A 16308-nucleotide genomic window follows, 5' to 3' on the forward strand; every position below is an offset into this window, starting at 1 on the left:
CACAAAGAGCCTGATGGGGACAGAGGACAGGAAGCAGGTCTGCTTCGCAAGAGTGCCAAATCGACTTTTAATTGCCCAAATGCCCTAGAATCCCCCTGCAAAACACAGGCAGCCTGGAAGCGGTGCTAATGTTTAGTCCTGTCACTTGAACTGGAGTGCTGTTTCAAGAGGAGTGTGCTTCTGATTCTGGTGCTTCCCATTGTCTGCCACCTGAGAGAGCAGCCTAACTCTGCTTTTAATGGGAGGGCCAGCCCCGCCAGAATGCCTTCTGCCCATCTCATTCAAGTATTGCAGTTTAACGTCATGGTATCCCCCCTTGCTCTGATGCTGTCCAAGCAGGACACCACTCTTTCCTCTGCTTGAGAGCAGGCCTTAACTTTCCGTGGGGAGGGGTGGGGAATGAAAGGCAGATTTGCCTATTTCATCACTAAGGTCTCCAATTTTTCAAGGGTGTTTTTATTAAATAGTTAAGCACACACACACACACACACACACACACACACACACACGCATGCACATATTTGATGTTGTTCCCTTGCTTTCAAAGCTCCCATGGTTTCTTGATCAGCTGGCAAAGGAAATAAATCAATTATATTGGGAGAGAGGCAAAAGCAGATGGGAGGGGGGTTAAATAATTGGCAAAGCTCACCGTCTGGTTACCAAGTGCTGGGATCAAAGAGGCCAATCATGGTCCTTCAAAGGAGGAGGCGGGATTAGGGGGTGGTGGGTCTTTAATGTGGCTCTGTGCAGCTTTTCTCTCTCTCTCTCTTCAGTCTTTGCTTTTCCTTGTTCATTAAACTCCGTAATCATAATGCTCCTCCCTGCTATTTCTCTCTGTGTGCCTTTACTAAAGTCAGCCTGTTCCAATCTCCTCCTTCCTATCGTCTGGGCAATTTCTTCTTCCCTTTCCCCACACTAGGAAATGGAAACTTACCACTGGGTGACTGTCTCCCTTTCACTTTTAAACCTACCTCAGATTTCTACTCAATCCATTAAAAAAGCCCCAGACTTTAAAAAAAAGAAAGAGTTCAGCTGTCCTGGTCCAACTCATAAGGGGTGCCCATATTGGAAGAGGCCTCTTCTACTAGGACTCCAGATCTCCACGATCCAATTTCCCAATACAGTGGTGCCTCGCAAGACAAAATTAATTTGTTCCGCGAGTTTTTTCGTCTAGCGAATTTTTCGTCTTGCGAAGCACGTTGTCGGGAAAGTTTTGGAAAAGCTTCAAAAATCACCAAAGTCTTCAAAAACCTCAAAAAAGGCTACCACACCGCGTTCTATGAGTTGCTCCTCGAAGTCAAGTCGCAACTGTATTAACGGTGTTAAGAAAAAGGAAACAAACTTGCAAGACGTTTTCGTCTTGCGAAGCAAGCCCATAGGGAAATTCGTCTTGCGAAGCAGCTCAAAAACGCAAAACCCTTTCGTCTAGCGAGTTTTTCTTCTTGCGAGGCATTCGTCTTGCGGGGCACCACTGTACAGTGGTACCTCGGGTTACATACGCTTCAGGTTACATACACTTCAGGTTACAGACTCCGCTAAACCAGAAGTAGTACCTCGGGTTAAGAACTTTGCTTCAGGATGAGAACAGAAATTGTGCTCCGGTGGCGCGGCAGCAGCAGGAGACCCCATTAGCTAAAGTGGTGCTTCAGGTTAAGAAAAGTTTCAGGTTAAGAATAGACCTCCAGAACAAATTAAGTACTTAACCCGAGGTACCACTGTATATTTTGCTTACCTTAAATCAGTTTCAAAGGGTTAGAAGGTAATGATCCAATCAGAGCAGCTGAACCCTTTCCACCACCCTGCTGGGAAGTTTTTGCCTCTGCACAATGGGACATTGTTTAAATGGCTACACCCCCAAAGCAGCTGAAGCATGAAAAATGCAGACCCCAGAGGTCACCCAGATCACTTGAGGTTTGGCCCTCAGAAACTTGTTCTGAACTCCCATCATCACAAGGTGCCGTTTCTCATCCTCGCTGCCTGCTCATTTTGAGTGCTCCCCCCTCTGCAATACACCTTTACATTTCTGAAAGTGATAAGGCCCTCATACTGCAGTATCACCACCTCATTTTCACAGGGGGAGGTATTTAGCAGAAACAGCCATCATGTGACAATTCGCATTCCTCACGGCACCTTCAAGCCAGCGTTTTCCCAGATGTGGGAAGCTAGGCGGTTTTAATTTAGGTGCTATTTTGGCCCAACACCTCCCCACATGAAAATGAGACGGGTAAGAAACCACATGCAAAATTAAGGTATAAATTGTCCCGATGAATGCACCTCTGGGTTGTTAAATAGCAATGCAACCACAAAAACCCTCTCATTAGCTTTCAGTGAATGAATTTCACATCGGCATTCGCACATAGCAGCCTCACCATGTGAGGTCTCAGAATGAATAAGTATGGAAGAATTAAAGAGAAACGCCAGTGCAATCTTACACAGGCCTATGCAAAAGTAATGCCTATTGAGTTCAGTGATAAGCGTGTCTCAGGTAAGCCTTCATGGTGATGTTTCTATGTAAAAAAACCCTACCTCAAAATCACCTTCAGCTGCCCAGCTTCCAAGTAAAATGAAAAAAAGGAAGCAGGGTAAAATCTGTTCATGATAGAGATGTTTCCTTCAGAATAATTTGAATCCTATTTGTGAATGATTCAGGATAAATTGTCCCTCTCTCATAGCACCAGAACTCACAAATATCCAATGAAGCATAGCTAAACTATGGAACTCACTCCCACAGGATGCAGTAAAGGCTATCAACCAGGATGGCTTTAAAAGAGAACTAGACAAATTCATGGAGGAGAGGGCCATTGAAGGCCACCAGCCAGGACTCAGTCCCGTTACTTCTCCTAAACATGTAGGATATGCCACAACTAGGCACATCAGCTAGGCAAATAATGCTAAATAAGCCGGTTCTTAGAATTTCAAGCTGGGTTTACAGAATATCAAATGTAAGGTTGCCTCTCCCCAGTTTTCCATGAGGGAAAAATAGTTCCCCTACCCTAATAATCCCCCACCTTTACCTTGTGTACCAGGAAGAGGGAGTATTGGCAGATCTAGGAAGGTCCACCAGTCAGGAAATGACAACATGTGTGGCATCAGTCCAGGACATCTTGGAGAAAGCCCTGTTCAGGGAAGTTTTTAATGTGTGGCATTTTTATGTATTTTTAATCTTTGTTGGAAGCTGCCCAGAGAGGCTGGGTGCAAATAATTAATTATTATTATTATTATTATTATTATTATTATTATTATTATTATTATTGCTTACTGATGGCCAGGGAAAGTGGGAGGTGAGAATGGAGTGTCCATTCCCCTCTGCCAGACTGAGCACTAGCAAACTCATTTAGGGTACCCAGCAGAAAATTTGTTTTGCTCACCTTGAGTTCATGAAGGAAAAAGTTCTCTGGGTTCATAAGAAGAGCCCTGCTGGATCTGGCCAATGGCCCACCTAGTCCAGAATCTTGTTTTCCCAGCTAGAAGCCTATATGGGAAGCCCACAAGCCAGACCTGAGAGCAACAGCACTCTCTTCCTGCTGTGTTTTCCAGCAACAGGCATTCAAAAGCATACTGCCTCCAGCTGTAGAGGTAGAGAAGAGGCTTTCTTAAAGGGGGCAAACCCAGTTTGGTAGGCTACTTCTTCACAGGTGGGTAGTCAGCTCACCAACAGTCTCCCATCTCCTTGCTTGCTCACTGTCTGAATGGCTGTGCTGACGTGTAGCAGAGCCCCTGGCCATCACCATTAGGGTGAAAGCAGAGCTGGGGTCCTTTTACACACGCAAACAGAGTGTGCAAATTTATTCCTCCGGATTAAACAGTCCACAAAAGGGTATGGGGATGGCGATGACGTTGTGCTTGATCTTCCCCCTCCCGTGCACACACGCGCCTGCTGTGTGTTGGAAGGCTGCCAGCTGTTTCGCTCCTTTGATCATTTATCTGCTCATCTGGCCTCCAGTCAGGAGGGCAGCTCCTCTCTGCCTGGTGCCCAATTACCAAGAAACATAGAAAGGGAGGAGTGTAAAACTCCTTTCCCCAGAGTCATCCCCGACCATTAGGATGAGGCATTGATTACATTTCAAATGTATTGTTTTCGGGGATGGTTAAAAAAACAAAACAGAACACCGAAAAACTCTACTGCCACCAGAAGGGGATATAGATCAATGTGACAAATGAGTCATCAATCAAAACACATTGACATTGGTGGCTGCAGGCTGAAAAATTCAGCAAACGGGCACTTAGAGAGGGCCAAGTGGAAGTGTGTGTGTTTTATTCTCAGCTGCAGGACTAGCTGGTGCCCCTAGTCCCACCACCGCCACTGCTGCTGCAGTGCAGTTTCAAGAATACCTTTTCCACAGGCACAGCTACATTTGCAGAACCTGCAAGCAAGAAAGACTGTGTGGGACAGATGGCCCATCTACTTGGTTTCCGAGGAAATGGCTGCATCATGGACAGAGGGAGTGAACCCTGGGGAAGCAGAGGATGAGAGGTATTATTGTTATGAGATGGGAGGTTCTGTCATGACCCCCCCCCCCAGCACCTCAAGGATGCTACAGTTTCAAGGCTGGGAACTGCAGGACAGGAAGTCTTCCTGAGCATTCGGACCTGCTGCCTTCCATCTGCTTTGGCAGGTGGCCCAGGTACACCCTTATCTGGGCACAGATAGTCTGACTTCTTCTGTTTATGCTCTGGTCAGTCACCTGGGAAAGACGGTCTGAGCACATAACACCAATTCTGGCCTAACTGCACTGGTTCCCAATTAGTTTCTGGGCCCAATTCAAAGCACTGGTTTTGACCTATAAAGGCTTATGTGGCTCAGGACAACAAGACCTCAAGGACCACCTCTCCCAACATGAACCAGCTTGGATCCTGCATTCCTCTTCAAGGCCCTTCTCTGTGGAGAGAATGGGCCTTCTTAGAGGTGGCTCCCCAGTTATGGAATACTTTCCCCAGGAAGTCACACGTTTCTGGTTTAGGTTGTTTTATCCTTGTTTTTAATGTTAATTTTTGTAAGTCACTTCAAGTTGTTGTTTTTTTTTAGAGGGAAAAGCAAATAATAAATATATAATTAACAATAATACATAGTAAAGATGCTGCCACATGGTATCATGTGGCCTGGGGATCAAGGAAAGGGAAAGGGGAAATTACTTACATTCTTTTATCTCAGAGACACATTTTCAGCGATAGTATTATTCTCAGATGATAGCCTCCTTTTAAAGGAGAGCAGTTAAAACTCACCAAAAAAATGCCAAGCTGTGCATGGTTAGCACAGTTAACAGCCAATATTAACTTCCTCCCCATTACACACATCCTGTATATTTTATGGTATACATTCATTTTATGGTATACATTTTACACTGAACATAAACAGTAATGTACTGAACTGTGCATTAAATGCAGAAGCTAAGAATATAAAATGCTACATATTTCTAATATGATCGAGTTAATGTAGCTGTTGTCTTGGAACTTGCTGGCTACTGCCAGCAATCAGCAAAGTTCAGTCCTGTATTATACTAGCTTTATTGTTTAAACGTTCATTTAATATCAGAAAGAGGAGAAGGCAGGAATGAATTATCTGTACCTAATAAAAAAAATCCAACAAAAGACTTCTGAATGAGCCTCAAAATCATCATCATCATCTAGGCCAAATATTCATAAAAGCAGATTTTTTTCAGCAGCCAGAAACATCATAACTAGACACTGGAGAGACCTGTCAGAAGTAAGCATGGACCAATGGTACCAAATAGTATGGGAAACAACCTTACTAGAAAAATTAACCAATAAACTGAAACTGACATGGGGACAAATAGAAGAAGATGCCTTCACCCCAATATGGCTCCCCTTTATCACATACACAGCCCAACAAGACAATGACAAGAATCCACCAACAGAATACAAATCAATATGGCTAACCTGAACCAAACACCCCACTCACACATGAAAACAAAGACCACCACAGCCAATCACAAATGAACAACCACACCCTAGGCCAACCCCAACCTCTCTCACCACCAAAGGAACACAAGTGAACAGCAGAAAACCTGCACAAGCAACGCTGACACCAAACCCTACATATATTAAGTAAAATAGAAACATTGCCACCCGACCCCACCCCCACTCACCTTCCCCCCCCCCTCCACCCCTTTCCCCCTTTTCTTCCTAACGTCTCAACAAATGAAACTGATTTGTAAAAATCTTACATGGAAATAATATGAGAGAGAGACACTGCACATACTTTTGTAAATCAAGAAAATCTTTAATAAAAATACATTAAATAAATGAATGAATGAATGCAGATTTTGGCCAAACCTGGCTTAAGTAAGTCGTCCACCTCTCAGGCACATAATGTCCTGGTTCACACAACATGGTAAACCAAACTATGGCTTCCCAGGACTGTGCCAACTGCACAGAAGAGCTCACACCTGCTTTGCTCTTCCCCGGACATATTGCCTCAGTCTGCTGGATCAACTTTGGTTTTATTGTGTTGTCCAAACATGCGCTCATAGTTAAGCTTTGCTTTCCTTAGCCACGAGCAAAGAAAATGACCACAACTCATAGTTGCATGTTTGGCCTAGTAGCAAACCAGGGATGTACAGCACGGGGGATCTGAGCATGTGAGGCCTTTCCACTGCTTTTGAAGACTTCACCATTTCAAATAATATTTAATGTTTAAATTTAAGCATAAAGCTTATATCTAGAAAACCACACCAACACATTTTAATGTGGTAAGCATGTGCACTTTTATCATTCTACCCCATCTCACTGATAGTTTTAATGTGGCTGTGAACGCAACCTAAAGTAGAAATAAAATCCATCAGCTTTCAGAGGATCGTCATCCTGCTTATCATCAGTAATAGCACTTTCCACACATTATCTCAAGCCATCTTTCCAACAATTCTGGAAGATAAACCTATACTGAAAATGGGGATGGGGGTGGCCAGGTGTGGCTGAGGGACTCATATCCATTTAAAGTGCGGACCCGTGTATGTTTAAGGAAGTCACGTTGAGTTTAATAGGGCTTACTCCTAAATAAGTGGGGAATGACCCAACTCTCATTAGGCCTGAGCAGCGCCAGGAATGATGATGATGATAATAATAATAGTTTTATACACACACACACACACACACACACACACACACACCACCAATCTGGCTGGGTTTCCCCAGCCACTCTGGGCGGCTCTCAACAGAATATTAAAAACATAACAAAACATCAAACATTTAAAACTTCCCTAAACAGGGCTGCCTTTAGATGTCTTCTAAAAGTCAGATAGTTGTTTATTTCCCTGACATCTGATGGGAGGGTGTTCCACAGGGCGGGCACCACTGCCAAGAAGGCCCTTTGGCTTGTCGCAGTGAGGGAACCGCCAGAAGGCGCTCGGCGCTGGACCTCAGTGTCCAGGCAGAACAATGGGGATGTAGACGCTCCTTCGGGTATACTGGGCTGAGCAATTGTGGTCCAGAAACTACACCCAGAGGACCACAGATTCCTCACCCCTAGGCTACAACACAGCAGCTCTAGGTAACACACAACTGTATTGCCTCACCGAACTCAGTGGGACTTACTTTTGAGGAGGCCTGCATAGGAGTGTTCTGCTAGCTGAAGTGAGATTAAAAATTCCTGACACACAGTATTTTCACTGCTGCCTGCTATGCTGCATCGCCATGCTGCTCACTGTGCATTATGATAATGACTATACCCGTAAGAAAACTTTGGGACCCACATCTCCTTCCCCTAAATATTACTATTTTCAGAATGCAGTATGCAGTATGCAGTGCACGTTACCAAGTCTGCAAGTTCACTTTCCAGGTGAGAGACAGACAGACTTGTGCCAGCCAGATCTGTTCTGGTGGTGTCACTTACCTCTGTGTCCACATGACCAAGCCCAGCCAGGACCTCCTTTAGCTGTCGCTGACAACACAATCCTCTTGCATGTTTGGGGTATGACTGCAGCTTTTTCCTGAGAGGGAAAGGTAACAACAGACGGAAACATCTGTGCAATTGAGACTGCATGGCCATGTTGTCATATAGCTGAATTGTTGGGGGGAAGAATCGATCTTTGTTTTCAGGACAACGCTGAACACAGCAGACAGACCCTATAATTGCAAGCTACATTATGCCTTATTTTATGTTTGCAATTTGCTCCTACACCAAATTTCCTGAAAGGCACAGAGAAGTGCCAGTTATCAAGTACCATCCTGACCAATTAATGGAGCAAAGTGCCTCATTAGTGCCTCCCCACCCTCCCACTGCTGTGCAGCAGCCCATCATGTAATCTGCACAGCTGCCGAGCAATTTAGGCCTACAGAAAAGACCTTATCAACTTAGTGCAGAGTTATTTGCTACGGAGTAACTGCAAGCAATTCTCATACAAAAAGTGCTGTGCAGGTCAAGTGATCAGCTGCTTTGCCACAACAGGAGATGCTGAAAGGCTTATGAAGCACTTTGCCCAGAAAGGAGAAAGGGCCATTGTCTTAAGAAAACAAGGCTTTTAGCACAGGGAGAAGTTTCACTTAAGGCAACATCTTCTCTCGATATAATTGCTTTATTTTGGTCTCCTGTTTTTCCTTAGCTCCACTGTTTATTGAAGGAGGGCACCTTGCAATTCACAGTGAAGGGAGTAAGTTTATTATATGTTGCCGAAATAGTTGACCAGATGACTGTATGTTAATTTAGAGTATATCCACATGGCAACACCCAGGCCACACCCAGGTCCATATGAAGCACCTGCAGCATAACAACACACAGGCAAATGTGTGCAAACAAAATCAAGTATGCAAATTAAGCAGGACATAAAGCATGCACATTTGCACCAAACAGAAGTTCCTATATCTCAGGCAATGTGGGACCCTGCTGCCGTAGCTCTTTATGACAGCTGCAGCAGCCCTCCTGTATGATGTACGCCAGGATTCTCAACTTTATTTGTTTGTTTGCTTGACTGATTGATTGACTGATGAAGCAGCATCGATGTTCATGGTATTTTACAGATTAACATAAGCAAACAGAGACTGTCAGGGGACTGCTGGGTCTGTGTGCAGCTCCCCTGTGTGGTGAACCTTTGAACTGCAGGTGGCAGCTTCTCAGTGAAGTACTTTCAGGAACTCCTGGGAAAGATCCCATGCTCGATGCTGCCACTGGAGCCTCCTGGAAAGGAAGGTGCCTAAGAGGGCATGGGCGTGGCCAGGATTTATATTATGGGGGCAGGATCAATGTTAGGGGCAGCAGAACAGAGCTATCTGCGACGCGATTAGTCAGTTAGTTAAGCATTTTTATTTATTTACTTAATGCGGGGAGCAGCCCTGTTTCAGCCTAATCTTACTTGGGCAAGGTCTTTTCTGAGCTCAGCTGCATTCCTGTTTATCCCTCCATTTTGGCCTCCAGTTCTGACTCGCTCATTGGCTCTGACTTGCTCACCCCATGGCTCCTGGTTCCTGGCTCCCAGCTCACCTCAACCAATGTCTCACCCTGCACACTATCTAAATATAGACAGCAGGACAAACAACTGAGAGGCAGAGAGGGAAGAGAAGGAGGAGGCAATGGTAACAAATCCTAGAGACAGAAAAGGAGCCGAGATGCAAAAGAAACAAGGGAGAAATTGTGAGCCAATATTTGCTGGTCAGGAAACGATAACACCCTCATCCTCTTCTACCTGCACAGGGCAGGTCTCTAGTTTTCCATCAAGATGTTACCCCATTCAACCCAACCTCTGCCAAGCCACTGAAGCCACAGGATTCATCTTTGGCTGCCTGAAGAATATCTCCAGTCCCTTTCCTGACTTTTCAGCTTTCATGTTTAAAAAAGTAAATCTCTAGCTCCTTTCTCTCAGGGAGATGAAGGGGAAATATATGCGCGCAATGTGCCCAATTGATCACTCAGAAATGAATCTGCTCCTGGAAATCAATGGGACTTACACATGCTTTGCTTGGGCTGGAATGTGTGCAAAGACTGCAAAGGGCTTTGCAAATGAGAAATTCTATTTTGTGGTGTGCATGATTTTTCTTTATAGAACCTGAGATCCACCAATAGGATCCCAGTGGGAAGAAAAGTGACTGGGGTAGGGGACTAGTGGATACACCCTTAGAAGAGATTATTTCTTGGCATATCCTCAGCCCAGGAATTTGTTTTCAATAAAGAAACCCAGGGGCATAGCATGGGTTGCCAGTGTCCAGGGCAAAGCAAGTATTGGGCCCCCAACCCACGGACCGTTAGCACTCCCCAAGTCCCTTCCACCAGCCCAGTATTGAACACCTTACCCCCAGTACATGCATTTATTTTAAGAAAATGCTGGTGTTCTATGCTTCAGTCTTCAACAGCATAATTTTATAAAGTCTGCAGCACCAAATCAATCAGTCATTTTATTTGTATGCTGCTCTTCCAAAGTTAAAACCATGTTCAAGGCACGCTACAACATACAAAAAATTACATAACTACAAAGGTAGTCCTAAACAATAAACAAACATCAAAAAGTATACAAACAAATTTAATAATTTCTACATAACAAGTTGGGCAAGAGATTCCTGCACTGTAGGGGGCTGAACTAGATGATCCTCATGGTTCCTTCCAACTGTACAATTATTTGAGCCTTTGATTTTAAATCCTAAGATCCAAAATAAAGATACAAAAAAGTAGCATACTATTACACACTATTACAGTCCACTGCCTAGCAATGTTTTTCCTGTATCTCTGCTGTATTTTGCTTCTGAAAATTAACATCAATAACAGCAACAAAAAGCTCTAGCAAAAACCCCTAAATGATATCCCAGCTCTTGTCTGCTCAGCAGCCCCAGCTTTCGTAGCTGGAGTCCGTCAGGGCCCTGCCCTCCCAGGCCAGGGGGAAAAAGGCTTGCAAGACACAGAGCAGGTCTTCAGGGACTCACAGGTGCCAATAGTACACTGCCTGCCTTCTTACTGACATCCAGTATTAAGGCTGGCTTCATCCTTCTCCTCGGTTTTGGTGTTGCCTTTGCAGAACTCAGCATGGAGGAGTACGTAAAAAACTAGAATTACTCGGTTTTGTCTGTCGTTGGCTCTGACTCCACATCCTGTCACTCTCCCTGCCTTCCACCGTACCAGTCTCAAAGGGGACCAGCTGCCAGTGCTTCCCCACAAACTTGCTATATGAGCCAACTATTGCCCCTTGGCCACCAATTATATGGTCATCTATGAGGAAAACAGCTTCTACCAACAAATGGGCCAGACTCTCTTTGACATTCTCCTACACAGCAATTTGTCAGTGCTTGCTTTCCATACTTTCATTATCCTACAACAGCTTCTTAGAGGTATTCCTCTCTCTTAATATTTGAGTTGCTGGATGATTAGGGGGTGGAGGGAACAGTCCTAATATTTCATGAACTCTGGGACATATTGTAATACAAATTGCAACCCACTTCTCTAAGGAGTAGAAGCTCCTGGCAAGAAGCCACAGCCTCCAAAACAGCAATAAACGTCTTTGTTTGTCTCCAAGTTCCAGGACACAGCTAAGCAGAAAAAGATTATCAGGGACTGTGAATGATTGTGTAATCCACAAATGCACTTTATTTGATTAAACGATAAAAAAGGAACCTTCCCACAACAGCAACATATGCTATAATTGTGGCCCGAGGCAGGGGTAATCCGCTAAATCAGGAGCCATAGCAGCAAGGAAATTAAAACCCCAATCCTTTCGGATAGGAAATTGTTTTCTGCCCTATGTGTCCCTGTTGGGCCACACTAATCTCCCCAGGTACTGGGGCATCAGGGGTCATTGGCATTTTGGAGAGCCTGGTATTTTCTTGTTGCCATCTGTCTGTCTCAAGAGACAATGGAGTGCGCCTCCAGGGGTGAAGTCAAACTGCTGCATTAGCAGCACTGGTGACCTCCCGAGGCGCAAGTCTGGGCAGTGTGTATGGAGGTCCTGGGCTGCCCAGATGACAAGACCTCCCTCTCACCCTCACTGATGTGGTCCAAAGGAAAGCAGAGCAATATGTTTGGCACCAACCTGGCTGCAGGAGTTGGTGCCAAACATATTGCCTACAAGGCGCCACTCAACCATCTTAGAGACTCCACTCCAGATTTGTGTATGGTTTACTCTGGAACCTTTTCTTCTCCCAAGATATCCTGCAAGGCAGCGGAGGTTTAGGATCACAGTTTTCCTTCTCCTAGATGGGCAACCTTCCCAGGTTGATCAGCCCCATCTGCCCCTCTCTTTCTTCTACAGCAAGTGCAGAAACTGCCTTCTTTACCGTGGGACCCTTGTCCTCCAGAGCCCTGTCTTTGCATGCAGGGGAAGTCCTTCACACATCAAGAGTTTGAGACCCATGGGTTACCCTCACCTGGCTTAGCCGGCTAGGTGAAGATGTTTCCTGGGTTGTGGCCACTGCCGCATGCTCACAGCCTGGAGTAGCAGCAGAATAGAGCTTCTTACTTTGAACTGAATGGAGCAAGTCCCCCTGGGAGCAACAGAACTCAATGACATTCCATTGGCTCTCACGATGAATGAGTTAACTCATGGGCAGTATCTGATTACTTTTTGAGAACCGTTTAATCTGTTTTTATGGTTGTATACCACTATGGTATTTGTTTTAACATCTAGCAGCTTGTAAATATTCCAGATAAACAAATAACCTTGTGATCCAGTCCCCAACCACTGGAAATCATACTGAGTCACCCTTCCACGTTTCTGAGATTTCAGCAGGCATTGGCCACATAATCCAAAACACGCTTTTCCAGCCAGCAGCACTAGAAACACACCTGCACACACTTTTGTACTTCTTCTGCACTCCCTACAGAATATTGGCAAATGCAGAGTCTGCTGCCTAAAGGTGTGCCTTCCTAAGTAAGAGACGGAACAGGAATCCTGGGTAGCCCAAGGGAAAGTTGTCCTTCCTTCCCCCTGCCCCTCCCTAACCTGCTTTGTTACTAATTTGTCCTGAAGCTTAGAGCACTGGCACTTTGCAGCATCATGTGCACAGTCCTGAGTGCGCCAAAGTAATCTTCTTAAGCTGCGTGCAGGGGCTGAGCATCGAACAAGCTCCATTCTCAGCGGCTACTCTGAACAGCTTAGCCATTAAAGATGTCATTAGAATCAGCCTCTTCTTAGACTTAGCAAAAGGGCAGGGAGGCAGGGGTGGGGGGAAGCGCCGTTGCTAACTGGATGCAAAGCTCCCGAGTCCTGATTTACGGGCTGCCGGCTATTGTTCTTATGTCACAGATGTCCAGAAGGCCTTAATGTGTTAAGGAATAGGCTTGGGCTGCTTGTCTGGAGCAGCTGCACCTACTTAATAAGCGCACAGCCCGTTTTCTCATGCTCTGTGCCGCCTGCCGACTCGGCTGGCTCTGTGCTTTGCGCTTCGGCATCTTCTTCCCCTAATAAACTGAACATCACTGTGTCGTCTCTCTCGGTGCCTCGTCTACCTGGCATCCTGATCTCCCAAACAGACCATTCCTTGATTCCTGTGGGGTATTTCCTGGCCCTAAGTATGCAATGGATAGGCCCTGTGTGCTACAAGTCGGTCCTTTCCATTCTATAGCTCAAGCCATTTTGATTCTGTATTTTATTCTTACATTTCTATCCCACTCTTCTGTGTGAATGGGGCCATTGAAACAACCAAAACATCACCAGATTAAAACCAAGGAAACAAAACAAAACTACATTTAGGCCATCAATGGAAGTAGTAGAGTTACGACACCCACAGGAGATGGCTGCCCACCATATTTCTAGATAGATTGGTTCCATTATCAAACTGCTCTTCGTGTAAGTAAGCTTATCTTAGCTGAAATCCACCCTCCACTGACTTAAACTTAGAGAGGGACCTTCCTTGAGTCAAACACACATAGGGAAAACCACAGAGCAATTCCCCAACCACATCACAGCGGACTAAAGCATTTTTCCCATATGAGGATGCAAACCAGCAGACCTCTGGAGTGTGTTTGTGGCTGCATCCACTAGAGCTGCCTAGTGGATGGGGAAGAGTCCTTCGAAGCAGGTGGTGAGTGACTTTCCTTCGGATCAAGACTTGGGTCCCCAGATGAGGAAGCAGGGCTTCCAAGTCCCAGAGTATCATACCTATCAGCAATAGCAGGCCCTGAACCAAGACAGTTGATTACTGGCAGACTGTTGTGGCTTTCAATATTTTAGTTTTAACTGCTGGCTTGCTCTAACAGGGTGTGTGTGTGTGTGTGTGAGAGAGAGAGAGAGAGAGAGAGAGAGAGAGAGAGAGAGGGTGGGTGGCCAGGACATCTGATGCATCAGTTATGCCACTTTGCATAACATTTTGCATAGCTTTGCAGAGAGTACTTTAAAAAAATATTTTTCAGCCTCTGATCTCTGCTTAGGCCCCCTGAGTTGCTCTGCTTCTGGCACACACAGATCCTGTCTTCTTCTCATCTCACTGTGCTGCTGAGCTTGCCTCAGATCAGATAATGGAGAGGGGGAAGTGGGGAGGGGCACTGAGCTCCCCGCTCCTTGCCCCTCCCACCTTCCCCTCTCAATTAAAGTTCTAACTCCACTGACCAGGAAGTAAGCCTCACTGAATTCAATAGGGCGTACTTTTGAGTAGGCGTGGTTAGGACTGCATTGTGTTTCTGTGCAAAACTGAAGCTGTGACATGTCCAGAGCAGGTTGCGCTTTTTGTGATGTTTGTTTTATTTAAAAATGAGATAAACAGACTGCCACCATCTCCTCTCCCCCCCCCAATAGCAACACCATAAAATAAATAACATACAAACATGTTGAAAATGCAGTGTGCACTTCAAGCAAATAATTTCTTTGAAATTTGAAAGCTCTGGTTGAAATAAATAAATCACTTGACCAGAAATATACAGGAGCCCTTCTGCAGAAGCAAAAGGGAACACAGAAGCAGAAGACGTGAAGTTGAATGACCCACACAGGAAACCGTGGAGCAAAGCAACTGACAACCCCTCCTTGGGAGTCGGTTGCAATTGATATTTCTCTCCTTTTCAGAGTATCCCTGGTATGAGAAAATCTGGATTGAGGGAGGCAATCTGTGGGAAGGCAGTGATTGGAGGAGAACGATGGAGAGCTAATGGAGGCACCTTCCAAATTAAACTGAGCCCTTTGTGCCTGAGCAGCAATGAGTTGCCCCAACTAGCGTTGACTGCTGAACCATAGGCCTGGTACCCTGGCTGCCTAGGCTTTGCCATTTCCTGTACCCCACACACTGATGGCTATCTCCCTGGGCCTGTCCTGTTGCTTGCTCCACATTCCTCCCTGTCCCCACCTTTTGACAGTTCACAGCCATATGCCACAGACAAAGAGGGCTGCCAGCGCAGATGTGGCAGCTGCTGTATCTGAACGACGGTTCATCTGTTATGTTCTGCATGGATGTAAAGTGTGGGGCTGAAAGGCAAAGGCCAGAGGCAAAGCTCCTCTTGGGCATGCTGTGTAATAGTTACAGGTCACGAGGAAAGGCCTGTGGCTTCCAGGTCACCACAAATGGAGCCTTGTGCCTGCCACTTCGACCGGCCTGCCTCTTCTGGGACTCCCCTTTGCTCTTTGGGGATGTTTAGAGCGAAGCCACGGATCCATTAGCTCATAGTTAGCAGAGCAGAGGTGGGAGGTGGGCAGAGGCTCGAAAGAAGCGCTATGGCCAATGCTAAATTACACCACCCAGAATCTGTGTGATGGATGTCAAAACCAATTTATCACAAACTGAAGTCATTTTCGAGAAATAATGTCCTAGGAAAGCCGAGTCTCCGACTCGCACTCCGTTCAGTAAATCACATGGAAATGCATCCACACCGCTGGTGATAAGCAGGAAGGCCTTTGGTTGCCAGGATTCCTGACCTCTCTCTCGCTCTTTCCGCCCGCTCGTGTGACACGCCAGCTATACATAGGAGATTTTTAACAAGTCTGGCGCTCAAGTGTTGATGGGGATGTAAGTAAGCTAGCTATGATGGCTATGGCCAGATGCCTACATTGCAGTTCAAATGGTAAGGAAATGCGTTGACTTGTCTATACCATGAATTATAATAACTGAGAATGAATGCAGCAGTGCAAAGACAGCTTTGGGCCAGATGATGCTGTAGTTATCTTTGCTGCAGCACACTGCCTGTATGTAGTCTTGCAGCCACAAATCTAGTGTGGCCAGTGTGGCGAAATGGTCAGAGTGTTGGACTGGGACCTGGTTGAGAAGGGTTCGAGTCTTCACTCAGCCATGAAGCTCACTGGGTGACCTTGGGCAGTCACCATCTCTTAACCTACCTCACAGGGTTGTTGTGTGGATGAAATGGGTGGGGGGAGAACCATGTACACCATGAAAATAGGGGCTTCCTAAGGAAAAGTGTGACATTCCGGGATCAAATCAGAAACTGGGAGGGCTTCT

Source organism: Podarcis liolepis (genome assembly GCF_965112155.1).
Source record: "Podarcis liolepis genome assembly, chromosome: 2".
In the NCBI taxonomy this organism is placed as follows: domain Eukaryota; kingdom Metazoa; phylum Chordata; class Lepidosauria; order Squamata; family Lacertidae; genus Podarcis; species Podarcis liolepis.